Here is a 13,717-nt window from a genome sequence, read left to right as displayed (position 1 = left end):
TACTTCCTTTTTTATATTATAACAGTAAAATCAAATTATACACACACTCTTTATGTATGTCCATAACAGAAATGCAGTTTTCAAGAGTTCTTTTTTTTTTTTTATGCTTCTCTTGAGTCCTATATTTGGAGGTCATTTTTTTTTGTTTGTTTGTTTAGCTCTGGCTTTTTCATTAGGAATAAATGTAATTCATCTGTTTCATTAAATGTCCATCTTCTCCCCTGGAAAAAAATGCTCAGCTTAGCTGGGTAGTTTATTCTTGGCTGCATTCCAAGTTATTTCACCTTTCAGAATATCAGATTCCAGGCTTTTTGATCCTTTAATGTGGAACTGCTAGATCCTGAGTGATCCTTATTGTGGCTCCTAAGTATTTGAATTTTCTGACTGTTTGTAATATTTTTTCCTTAGTCTGATAGTTCTGAAATTTAGCTACAATATTCCTTGGAGTTTTTATTTTAGGGTCTCTTTCAGAAGGTGTTTGATCAATTCTTTCAATGCTATTTTACCTTATGTCTATTACTTTTGGGCAGTTCTCTTTAATGATTTCCTGTAAAATAGTGTCTAGGCTTTTTTTTTCATCATAATTTTCAGGAAGTCCAATAATCCTCCAAATATCTCTCCTAGATTTATTCTCCAGATCTGTCATTTTTCCAAGTAGATATTTAACATTTTTTTCTATTTTTTTTTCATTTTTTTTTTCTTGACTGATTCTTGATGTCTCAAGGAATCATTCAATTCTATTTGTTTAGTTCTGATTTTTGATGAGTTATTTTCTTCATTAACTTTTTTACTTCTTTTTTCTATAGGTCCAATTGAATTTTTAAATGAATTGCTTTGCTCTATGGAATTTTTTTTTCCATTTCACTAATTTTTTAAAATGAGTTCTTTCTTTTTCCAATTCACAAATCCTACTTTCCTGGGAACTTTTTATCTTTTCTAAATCACAAATTCTGTTACCCTTGGAGTTCTTTACTTTTTCCAATTTACATTTAGAGTTATTTTCTTTTTCAAATCTTTCTTTTAATGAGTTACATGCTTTTTTCATACTCTCTTGCAGACCTTCTCTTTCCTTTCCCCATTTTTCTTCTAGCTCTCTTTTAAGATCTTTCATAATTTCTTCTAGGAAAGCTTTGTGTGATGGGGATCAGGTTATATCCCCATTTGGGGGTTTGTCTGGAAACTGTCTGCTATTTAATGGCCTCAGGGTTGGAAATCTGCTCTTTTTTGTATAGAAGCTATCTATAGTTAGAGCTTGCTTTGCCTTTTTACTAATTTTTAAAAGCCCTTAGTGTTTGCCTTCAGGACAAGGAGGTTCCCAGCATCCTGTACAGAACAGGGACAAATGGACAGTAGCTGTCCTGCAAACATGCTGCAAAGAGCAGCCAAGCTGTGGAAGTGTGACTGCCCTGGGAAGAGCAAGAAGAGCCCTGCTCTGTAGAAGTGTGACTGCGCTAGGCAGAGCCCTGCTGAGCAGAACAATCACTACCTTGGGATAAGTGGCTGAGCTATGGAACAGTTGCTGATCTGGGACAAATGGCTGAGCAGTGGAAGTGTCACTGCCCTGGACAGAGCCCCGCATTGTGGAATGCAACTGAGCAGCTGTGCTGTGGTTGTGCTGAGTCACTCCTCGTGCTGAGTGGGTATGGTGTTTTCTTCTTTTTTATAATATAAATGATGGTTCTCTGGGAGCAGGTTTCTTGGGGAGGTTTTCTGGAGGCAGCCTTAGTTTCAGTTCAGAGTAATAATCACCCCAAATGCAGCCAGCTGATAAAATCCAAACATTTATTTTCTCCTTCCAAAATAGCCCGGTTAGTTTTTCTTAGAGGCCTATCTTTCTGCTTGGTTCCAAGAGCTCTTGCAGTTGTCCTTTGCCTCTGCTTTCTTTAGCCTCTAGCCAGCACAAGGGTGGAAGATGAAATGAATCTGATTTTGCTTCCAAGAGTGGGCTTGTGGGCTTCTGTATCTCCCAGAGTGCTCTCTGTGTCTGTCCCAGAGTGCCTCTGTATCTGTCCCAGAGTGCCTCTGTGTCTGTCCCAGAGTGCTCTTTGGCCCTGAGAGCTTCTTGCGTATATGAGCTCTCTAAAGGTGTGAACATAAGCACTGTGTCTATCAATTCCACTTAGTATCTTAGTTCTGGCCTGTTAGATCAGATAAATCATACTGAACCATGCTAAATTAGATAATTATTGTCTCTATAAATTCTAATGACTTAATAGCTTGTAAGGTTTTTAACAAGTGGGTGTGGCCAGGTTCTATTAAACTCTGGTATTTTGAGCTACATTCTACCTTTGGTATTTGTGTAACTTCTCTGCTGATCTACTGCTTTTCAACCAAAGCAGAGCAGCCAACCTGTGGTAGAGTTCTCCCTGCAAATTCTCCACTTGGAGAGACTGCACCCTACCCCCTGTCTACTCAGTGTGTGCTAGCTCCATGTTCTACCTCTCTACCTGCGCTGGCCTCCTCCCACCAGATCAAGACAGACCTTTTCTGGAAATCTTCCAGATTATCTTTGGCTAGTAATTTGTTGTACTCCCAACATTCATGTATTCTACCAATCAAGCACTATTTCAGAGGCTGAATTTTGTAATCAGTAAGTAAGGGTAGAAGGGAGCTCAGAATGAAGCATGTGTCCCCTCTGCCATCTTAACTCTTCTTTCCCCAGCTCTTAATATAGCTACTAGTACACAGTAGACACTTAATAACTGGTTCATGACTGACTGACTGAGACAGTAAGTTCAGATTCCTGCTATACAAATAAGGATTCATGCAAAGAATAGAATGTTTTATGGTATAAATAATATTGAATTTGAAATCAAAAGATCTAGTCTCTCCTCTAATTACTAGATTATAAATCTGAATAACTTAACCCTTTTGGGCCTCAGTTTCTTCATTTATAAAGTGCAGGAGTGGACTGCATAATTTTTGAGTCCTTTTCTACGTCTAAATCTGACCTAGAGCATGATTCTTTTTTCTAAAAATCTTCTCTGTATTTGGGAAAACAGGATATAAAATATAAAATATAATATGTTTTACAATATATTATTGTATAGATATATAATTAAAATGTAGAATAGAAAAATTGCATTCATGAACATCCATCTTTTCTTTACTTGTTAATAAATTTTATTTTGTTCTTTTTTGCACACTTTTTTAATTTTTATTTTCCCCCTTTCATCCTTCTCACCTTTCCTAAGCAAGCTATAATTAAGCAAGACTGTATGTATATATGTGTGTGTGTGTGTGTGTGTGTGTGTGTATGTGTGTGTATACATATATATATATATGTGTGTGTGTGTGTGTACATAGATAGATACACACATACACATGCCTGCCCTCCCCACAAATACATACAAACATATCTTTCCTATTGCTGCTAACTCTGTCTTAACTTGTCTTGCTATTACTTAACCTCCCATCACTTAAAAATCCCTCCCTTGTCTTTTTCTTCTCCCCTTTGCTTTCCCCTCAGCCCATTCCTCCCTCCCCTTATCTCTTTCTAGATTTTTGAGGTTGCAATATTCTTTATTGTATATATGTAGTCTTGCCTATTTAACCCATTCCCTATATGAGTAAGTTTTCAGAATTACAAGCCCTCTTCCTCCCCCCACTACTGAATATCTCGGTGTCTATTCTTCCTCTGTACTTCATTTGTATAACATAATTATGATTTTTATCTTAACTTTACCCCAATTGTTCTTTTAAGATACCCAATTGTTGATGTTAATTTTAAAAATATAGTCTACATTTCCATGTAAAAAACACAAACAATTTGTTCATGTTAAGCTCCTTGAAACCAATCGTTGATATTGGCTCTTATATGATAAATTTTCTATTGTGTTCAGATTTCATTCAAAGAAAATCCTGAAAATCTGCAAGTTCATTTGGTGTCACACTGCTTTAATTCCAACATGGGTTGTCATTGCCCCCTGACTTCTCAGGAAAGCAGAGAGCTCGGGATGCAGCTAGGGAGCAGAACCAGACTTTGTTAGCAAGTTCCCTCTGAGGTGAAGGGTCTTATAGCTTATCCAGAGTTCCTCCACTATCTGTGGCCCTCTACAAAACATAAGGTTTTTCAAGGATGAAATTTGAATGCTATGAATATGTTTTGAAAACAAAAAGCTTTATTAAAAATAAATGATGGGCAGGCTGATTTCAGAAAAACATGGAAAGACATATTAACTGATCCTGAGTGAGGTAAGCAGAAAGAAGAGAACATTGAGCACAACAACAAGATTGTGTGATGATCAATAGTGATGGATGTAGCTCTTTTCAACTTTTAGGGGATTGAAGAGTATTCCAACAGAATTGTGATGGAAAAAATCATCTGCATCCAGAGAGAGAAATATGGAGACCGACTATGGATCAAAGAATAATATATTCACCTGTTTGTTTGTTTTTTTTCTTTCTCATTTTCTTTATTTTCTTTCCCTTTTGATCTGATATTTATTGTGCTACATGATGAAAATGAAAATATGTTTAAAAGAATTGTACATGTTTAATCTATATCTGATTGTTTGCTTTTTTAGAATAAGAAAAGTTGGGAGGGAGGGAGAAAAGTTTGCTACACAAGGTTTTGTAGAGGTGAATGCTGAAAACTATCTTTGCATATATTTTGAAAAATAAAAAAGCTAATAAAAATGCAAGAAGGACATCCTCTAAACTTAGTTAGTCTGGAGGACAGAGGATATAAAAAGTGCTATAGTAGAATTTCCACTACCTTGGGGGATAATTTTATGAAGTAGCACTGTCATTTCTAGGGTGAATATGGATGAGAAATAATAATAGTATTTTATCACTTAGGTATTGTATTCTTTTTCATTTTATTCTAAGTAAGGTTGCTATTAATTGTTGTTTTTTTTTTAATAACAGGTTACTTAATGGAAAGGAAAATGAGAAAACTGGAAGATAGTTTTGGTGTAAGAAAGATAGCATAGGGATAGATTTGGCATAGTTACAAGAAAATCTGAATTTTGAGCAGAAAGGATCCTGAAATAGTTCTGTGCAATGTGAAAATCCCAGAAGAGAAAAACAAACAAAAAGTTTATTGCAGTCTATAGATACAAAGTCTTGCTCAGTATAACTGTTGATAGCAATTCTACAGGCTATCCATTGGCCCTTTCTCTTGGAATCAAGAGTCTATAACACAGCATTAACCCCAATCCCATTATCCAGGGGAAAAATAATTTGGAAAGTGGTTTTCAAATCATTATTTTTCCCCTAATTCCTTTTCTTAGGATGTTTATATTATATATTTTCTTTATTATCTCATTATCTTTTGCTTCTCTCATTATCTTTTGCTTCATTTCTTAGAATTCTCTGATCAAAGTTTAAGGAATTCCCACTTTTTTTTCATATATAAATTCATATATAGAACCACTATGGATTCCTAGATGATTTTTTCATTTTATTTTTCTCTTTCATTTTTACTTTCTCTCTTTCTCTCTCTCTCTCTCTTTTGCAAAATCACACTCTCCAAATGTAATTTATGTTTTTTAATGCACATATGGATAAACATTTTCAAACAACAGTAATCAATTAAGATCATTTTTTGGAATTAGGTATACATGAATCAAAAATTATATGAACACACACAGATATATGTATATAAATATACATATGTGTGTGTGCTTATATGTTTATGAATTTGTGTGTATATCTGTGTGCGTATACACACACACACACACACATATTATATATATATATACATATACACACATACATACATAAACAACTAAATAATCATTGGATTTCTTTTATACCAGCATCTTGCATTTAGCAACAGATGCAAATCTAACCAACTCAGATATTTTATAAATTGTTTCATTATACACCAACAGTATAGTATAATCAATAGGCCATTAGAATTAGGAAGGCCTCAATTCATATCTTTCCTAAAAAGTGTACTTGCTAGCTGTGTCACCCTGAATGAGTCACTGAAGTTTTTTGTGCCTCAGTATTCTCTTCTATGAATTAAGAAGACTGAATTCAATTGCCTCTGGTGTGCTCTGAAGCTCCAAATCAGTGAATCTAAGAAATATCCCAACAAACTTAAAACCTAAAATAGCTTTGGGATAGGATTTGAAAATCACATTGAACAAAAGAGTTATCTGAGAGTTTAAAACTCATTTCATTACACAGCTTTACAGGAATTTGTGTTTGTTAAAAGAGTTGAGATTATTTAGTCTAGAGAAGAAACATCTAAGAAATATCTTAGCATAGGAACATTGCACTGTAATGAAGATTCTAAAAACTATTCTCTATTTTTTACAGAGGACTAGGGAAAATGAGAGGTTTCAAGGAGGAACTTTCTATTGTTTGAATATATTTAAAGTGCTCACTGCATGCCACAAAGCTCTGTAATATGGGGAAAAGCGGAAGAGATTTGAAATCAGAAAATCTAAATTAGAAATCTAACTTTAATTTGGTGACCTAGGCCAAATCAAAGAACCCGGTATTCTTTTTTTCTTTTGTAAAATTAGAGGATAGGACTGGATAATCTCTAAAGTCTTTTTTGACTATAAAGCCCAATGATTTTTTGAGACTTTTTATAAACTTACCATAGGACTCATGAAATGTATAACTTAGACATTATGCAGGCTGTCCAGAAAGGTCTACTAATCATGGAAAAATATTGCTGAAAATCATCATCAAATCTAACCTCACTTTAGCAGGCTTGAATCAAAATAATTAAAAAAAATAACTTTTCCTAATGTTTAAGAAAAGCTTTCACTTTTACAGTTCAACCTGCAAAATACAGTGTTTGTAAATGACAATTGAAGACTTGTAAAAGTGAAGCTACTTTTTTTTTTTAAGTCTCCATTAAAAAAATAGTGGGAGGGGGAAGAAATATGCTTCTGTTCCTTTACAGCATGCTCAGAGACTATGGGGAAATATATTTTTAAAATCACTGTTAAATATTACTAATACAATCTAATATTAGAAATTATGATACAGTTTTATAGAATTAGATTTTCCTTCTTACAAAATGCTTTAAAAAGTAGTACAAAAATTCTCAACAAATTTAGATTATTAAAACAGAAGTTTTGACTTAGAATGGACCTTAAAGGCATCTGATCTAGTACCCACATTGTACAGATGAAGAATTGAGGTCTAAATAGAGTAAAAGACTTCCCCATAGTCACATACCAATGGTAAAGTAGAGATTTAAATTCAGGTCTTAATACTTAAAACTGTTGATTTTCTTTTTTTCTTTCATTGCACCAATCTGCATCTCATTCTTTATTAATCAATGGACCAGATCATTATATTAAAAAAAAAAACTCAATCAATCCTTAAATTTTATATTAATGGCTAATTTCAAGTAGCTACTATTGCCTGATATATGATTCTAAATTATTATGACTACAATGAAAAATTTTAAATCATTTTAAGACTCATACTTGGAATGATTTTGGCTTCATTAATCACCATTCCATGAAATATACATATCATTTTGACATGTGCCCTCTTTAAATATTTTGAAAAATTTATACCAACAGCATGCAGTTTTAATTACAATTTATAGTCTTGCATGTTAATTACATTTTAAACTAATTTGGTTTGTTCTTAAAGTTAATTAAATTCATTGGGAAAATATGTCTTGATGCAATTGAAAGGATAGAACAGATGTGGCGATTTATTGGTGTCTTTGAAAACAGCCTAAACTCTGAGGCATTCTTAGTCTTGTGCTAAACCAGCTTTTAAGACTGTTTTTTTTTTTTCACTCTGAAAATTGTTCAACTAAGTAGAAAGAGAAATACTACATTACCAGATTAGCCAAAAAAAATGAATTAAGTTTTGAATCCTTGTCTTCTGCATTCCAAGTTCTCCTGTATCTGTGGTTCCAAAAGCGCATGGAACTTCCTATCAGACAAAAAAATTCATCAAAATGAAATATGAAAAGGCAAAATGAAATTGTTAGAGGAATTTGCTTTTATCAAGCATCCAAAGACAAAAAGAACATATTTCCCAGAACATTGGCCATTTCATATTTCAATACTCATGATAAATATTTGTAATGACTATTGCCTTACTATTTGCAACTTATTGTGATCATTTCCTGCAAAGGATGGGGAAGTAAAGAAATTCTAGGAAGAACTATGTAGGATCTTTGTAATAAAATTAACACATAGATGCATTCTTAGTGATATCAGTTCAAAGGTGGGCACAGAAAGAAAAGTAGATTTACTTTTACTAGTCCTTATTCATCATCTGGCAAACATATTAACCAAATTACAGTTTCGCTGTAGTATTGAATTCTGACAAATGAAATGGATTCTTTCCCTTTCAATAACTGCACATAAAATAGAAAGTTCTAACTTTATCAAAGGAAATCAGGTCTATATAGGGAAAAGCTAAGCATAGAATTGAATAATTATTGAACAATTGTCAAAGATAAACAAATTAGAATGACCAGAATCTAGTCTTAAATATTTGAATTGGTCAACTGCATTGATTAAATATCTAAGGTAAGATGATGGCAATAATGAAAACTAATGAACATACATTATCTAACTCTCCTTGTCACTTATCTTCTGCCCTCTAAAAACTCAGTGACATTAAAACCTTTTTCTATCTAATTCCCATCATACTCATGATTGTTGATAATCCTTCTAATAGGCTACATTCACAGTGTTTTCAATTCTTCATTCCCTTTAACTTTCAAATTCATTCTGCTTTAGCAAATCTTAGATCTAAATTCTTCTGAATTGTTCTACTTCTGCAATAGTAAATTCAAATTCCCTTCATTAACTTGCAGTCTCCTGCCTTTCTATTTTTCCCATACCTATTGAACTTGTTGTTCAACATCAAGACCTCTATTCCTTTAACAACTGCTTATCAGCCACATAATAAATCCCTCTGAATTTGTCTGTCTCTCTTTCTCAGTTTCTCCATGGAGAACCAAATAAAGAAATAAAGAACATGACCATGTTAGTTTTATACTCCAAGGGAACAATAAGTATTCTATCATGGAATACTTAACATATTATATGTGTGTCTGTGTATTTTGTTTTTCCTTTTAGAATACCCCAAATATAATTAGAATTTTTATATCCATATTACTACATAAGGATATCCATTATCACCATTATACTAAAAATGTTCATTTTAGCAATAAGAAAAGACAAAAAATTTAAATGTAATGGAATAGACAATGAGAAATTAGAACTCTCACTCTTTGTAGATGATATGATGATATAGTTAGAGAATCCCAGAAAATCATCCAAAAACATACTGGAAATAATTCGCAGTTTTAGCAAAATTGAAGGATATAAAATAAACCCACACAATTCATCAGCATTTCTGTATATTACTGATAACACCCATCAGCAAGAGATAGAAAGAGACATTACATTTATAATTACTGTAGGTAAAATAAAATATTTGGGCATCTATGTGCTAGTAAAACCCAAGAACTATATGAACACAATTATAAAACACTTCTCATACAAATAAGCAGTTGGAAAAATATCAATTCATCATAGCTCAATCAAGGAAATAGAATAAAAATGACAATTCTATCTTAATTTCTCTACTTGTTCAGCACCATACCAATCAAACTGCTAAAACATTGTTTTATAGAACTATAAAAGTTAACAAAAGTCTCTAGAAGAACAAAAGGTCAAGAACATCATGGGAATCAAAGAAAAAAAAAATACAAAGAATGATGGCTTAGCAGTACCAAACCTAAAGTTATATCATAAAGCAGCAGTCATCACAACCATTTGGAACTAAGAAATAGAATAGTGTATCAGTGGAATAAATTAGATGCATATGACATAATAATCACAATCTCTAGTAATCTAGTATTTGATAAATACCCCAACTGCAGCTTCTGAAATTAGAATTTACTATTTGACAAAATTTGCTGGGAAAACTGGAAAATAATGTCAGAAACTCAGCATAAGCCTACATTTCACATGCCATACCAAAATAAAATGAAAATGGATACGTAATTTGGACATAAAGGATGATTCCATAAACAAAATAGAAGAACAATGGATAATGTATCTATCAAATATTTGGGGAAGGGAGGAACTTATGACTAAAGAAGAACTAGAGAACATTATGAAAGGCAAAATGGACAATTTTGATTACATTAAATTAAAAAAAAGTTTTTGCACACCAAAAAAAAAATAAAAATAAAAATAAAAACAGAAACAGAAACAAGATTAAAAGGGAAGTACAAAGCTGGAAAACATTTTATCCAGTATTTCTAAAATATATTCTAAAATATATGAAGAACTGTGTCACATTTGTAAGAATACAAGTCATTCCCCAATTGAAAATGGTCAACAGATAAATTTTAGATGATGAAATTAAAGTCATTTATAGTTATATGAAAAAATGTTTTGAATGCAAATTAACCAACTCTAAGATACTACTTCATGCCTCCCACATTGGGCTAAGATGACTGGAAAATATAATGGTAAATGTTGGCGGGAATGTGAGAAACCTGGGACACTGATGCATTGTTGCTGGAGTTGTGAAATGATCCAACTATCTGGATAACAATTTGGAATTATGGCAAAGGACTATAAAAGTTTGCATACCCTTTGACCCAACAGGGCCATTTCTGAGTCTCTATCTCAAGAAAATCATAAAGTATAGAAAAGAACCCACATGCGTAAAAATGTTTGTAGCAGCTCTTTTTGTGGTAGGAAAGAACTGGAAAAGGAGGTGATACCCATCAGTTGAGGAATGGCTGAACAAGCTGTAGTACATGAAGATAATGGGATATTATTGTTCAATAAAAATGTTGATCAAGCTGATTATAAAAAGACCTTGAAAAGTATCAATTGAGTTCTGATTCAGAGCCCTGCAAATTTTGAAGGTATAAATACATTGAAAATCTTACAATCCCTCTACTTAATCATAATCTTTTGTCATCCTACATTTCCTAAGGGCTTCTTAAAATACATAATTCTGTTCTTCATTCACTTACTTTCATGGCTTCCTCTCTGTCAGGCCACAAAGTCTGCATTGATTATACACTCAAATAATATCCTGCTCAACTTGACCTTCTGGATTACTAATGCAACACTACCATCCCTGTTTTCTTGGGTCCTTTTCCCCTTAACCTATTTTATTCATGGGATCTTACCACATCAATTGTAATGACCGTGTATTTAAAATCAGCCAGAGTCAGGAATTCAGGTTAAGGGAAAAATCTTCAATCTTTACTGAAGTGAAGAGGTGAATAAGGATTGCGATAGCAATATGGGCAAGAAAGATTGCGATAGCAATATGGGCAGCTGCAACAGGAAGCCAGCTAACAGAGGGAGATCTGAGCTGAAAGGGCCATTGCAATGGCAAATGCAAGCAGCCTCTCCTTCCCCTTCCTTTTCCACTCCCCTGCCTCCACCCACTAAAATCGTCATTTCCTATACAACACATCAGAACTTGCACAAAGAGTGGGCGGGAGCCATTCTTTCTCCAAGCTTATATATTAATAGAGTATGGTCCAATTACTATTTAGCCTCATGTGCTTGGGACCTCAGTGCATCAACTGAGCCTCAGCCCATTACAATCAAGTCCCAGACTTGGATCACTTATGCCATCCCCTGCCTTTTTTTCCCCATTTTTGTGCTTCTGAATCAAGTTGGAGAAAAATCATAAAACAGTACTGCATAGGTCCATCTTGAATTTTGATCACATAATCTCAACTGGGTGGGTAAAGCAATTATTTTATATCTTCCTTATTTATTCACTATCTCACTCTACCCCAACGATTTTTCAATTCTTCAGAAGACAGATAAAAAGGAGGTAAGAAGAGATTAAATGCAAGGGAACTAGAATAATCAATCAATTCCATATAGTCTTCTCTAGGCATTTAGCCACAAATGGAAGGAGAAATACAGGAAGAGAGCTAGCATTCATGTAAGTTAGCAGTGTTTTTTATTATTGTTGTTTGTTTGTTTTTTATGATAAGGGATACAAGGGTATATTTACAGAAAGTAGATGAATAAGGTATGAGTGTAGAGAGTGTGGTTTTCTCCTTTATTTATATTCCTCTTCAATTTTGTTTTTCTAGATCTTTATTCTGGCCATTACCGTTAACTATTGCTTTTTCACAAGGTTTTCTTGTGGGCCCTCTTTTCATCCCTTATTTCTCAATAATCTCATCAATTTCCACCATCTATTCAGATGTTTCTTCAAACTATTGATTCCATCCTCATTACTCTCCTGACTTCAGGTTTCATAATTCCAAGTACCTATTAGATATCTCAATCTATATATGCCACAAATATTTTAAGCTCAATATGTTCAAAACTGAACTCATTATCTTTCCCCCTTTCTTCTTTCTAACCTCTCTATTACTATCAAGGATATAGAGATGTGCTAGAGTCAGATTGAATGAGCTGACATGAGGTAACTATTAAAGTTTCAGTTTGAGCATATTCATCTTAGAAATTGTCAAATACTACAAATCAAGACTTGATTTATTACTTTCTTGATTATCTGGAGTCATGAAAGTGCCAAAGATAAATATTAATGATGTAAATTAAGCTTAAAACTTTGCAATACTTTTTTTAAAGATCCCATTGTTACATATTTGCCAAAATTCTCCTTGCCCCAACTATTCTCTCAAACAGGCTTGAAAACTATGCTAGTTTTGATTATTTTCTCTTACCCTCTATACATCTACTTTTTTTTTTCCAAATCATCCCATCTACCTTTAAACATATACTGTATAGCAGATCAGCAATCAAGACACTTGGTCCTAGATTAATAGCAGAACATACCAATGAGGTACCCTCCAATCCCAGCTCAAAAGGCATCCAGCCCATCAAAACTAGAAGCAAAATTGGGAAAAGATATGAGAGGCATGCTGAAGAGAGTCTAACAAATTGTGGGAGAAAGGATAAAAATGGAAGAAAACAATACCTTAAAAAACACAAGTGTCCAAAATTTAAAAAAAAAAATCCATTGAAGGAAATCTTGAAAAGTAGAATTAATGAAATGGAAAAGGAGAGGCAAAAGCAAACTGAAGAAAATCACATATTAAAAAGTAGAATGGGGCAAAATTACCACAATCAAAAATGAAAAGGGTGAACTTACCACCAATGAAGAAGAAATTAAAACAATAATTAGGAGCTATTTTGTCCAACTATATGCCAACAAATCTTACATCTGATTGAAAAGGATAAATACTTACAAACATATAAATTGCTCAGGTTAACAGAAGAGAAAATAAATTACATAAATAACCCTATTTGAGAAAAAAATTTGAAAAAAAGTCATCAGTGAATTCACAAAAATCTCCAGGGTCAGACGGATTTATAAATTAATTCTAACAAATATTTAAAGAACAATTAATTCCAATAGCATGTAAACTATTTGGGAAAAGAGGCAAAGAAGGAGTCTTGCCAAATTCCTACTGTGACACAATTATAGTGCTGATACATAACTAGAAAAAACCAAAACACAGAAAATTACAGACCAATATCCCTAATGAATATTGATGCAAAAAATTAAATAAAATATTAACAAAGAGATTACAGCAACTTATCAGCAAAATAATACACTATGACCAAATAGGATTTATATGAAGATTGCAGTGCTAGTTCAATATAAGGAAAAATCTTTGCGTAACTGACAAAAGTAACAGAAATCATATGCTAATTTCAATAGACACAGAAAAAGATTTTGACAAAATACTGCAACCATTGATATTAAAAAAAAATAGTAGAGAGCATGGGAATAAATGGAAGTT

This window comes from Antechinus flavipes, chromosome 5, assembly GCF_016432865.1.
Source record: "Antechinus flavipes isolate AdamAnt ecotype Samford, QLD, Australia chromosome 5, AdamAnt_v2, whole genome shotgun sequence".
NCBI classification, from domain to species: Eukaryota; Metazoa; Chordata; class Mammalia; order Dasyuromorphia; family Dasyuridae; genus Antechinus; species Antechinus flavipes.
This window is presented reverse-complemented; position numbering follows the sequence as displayed.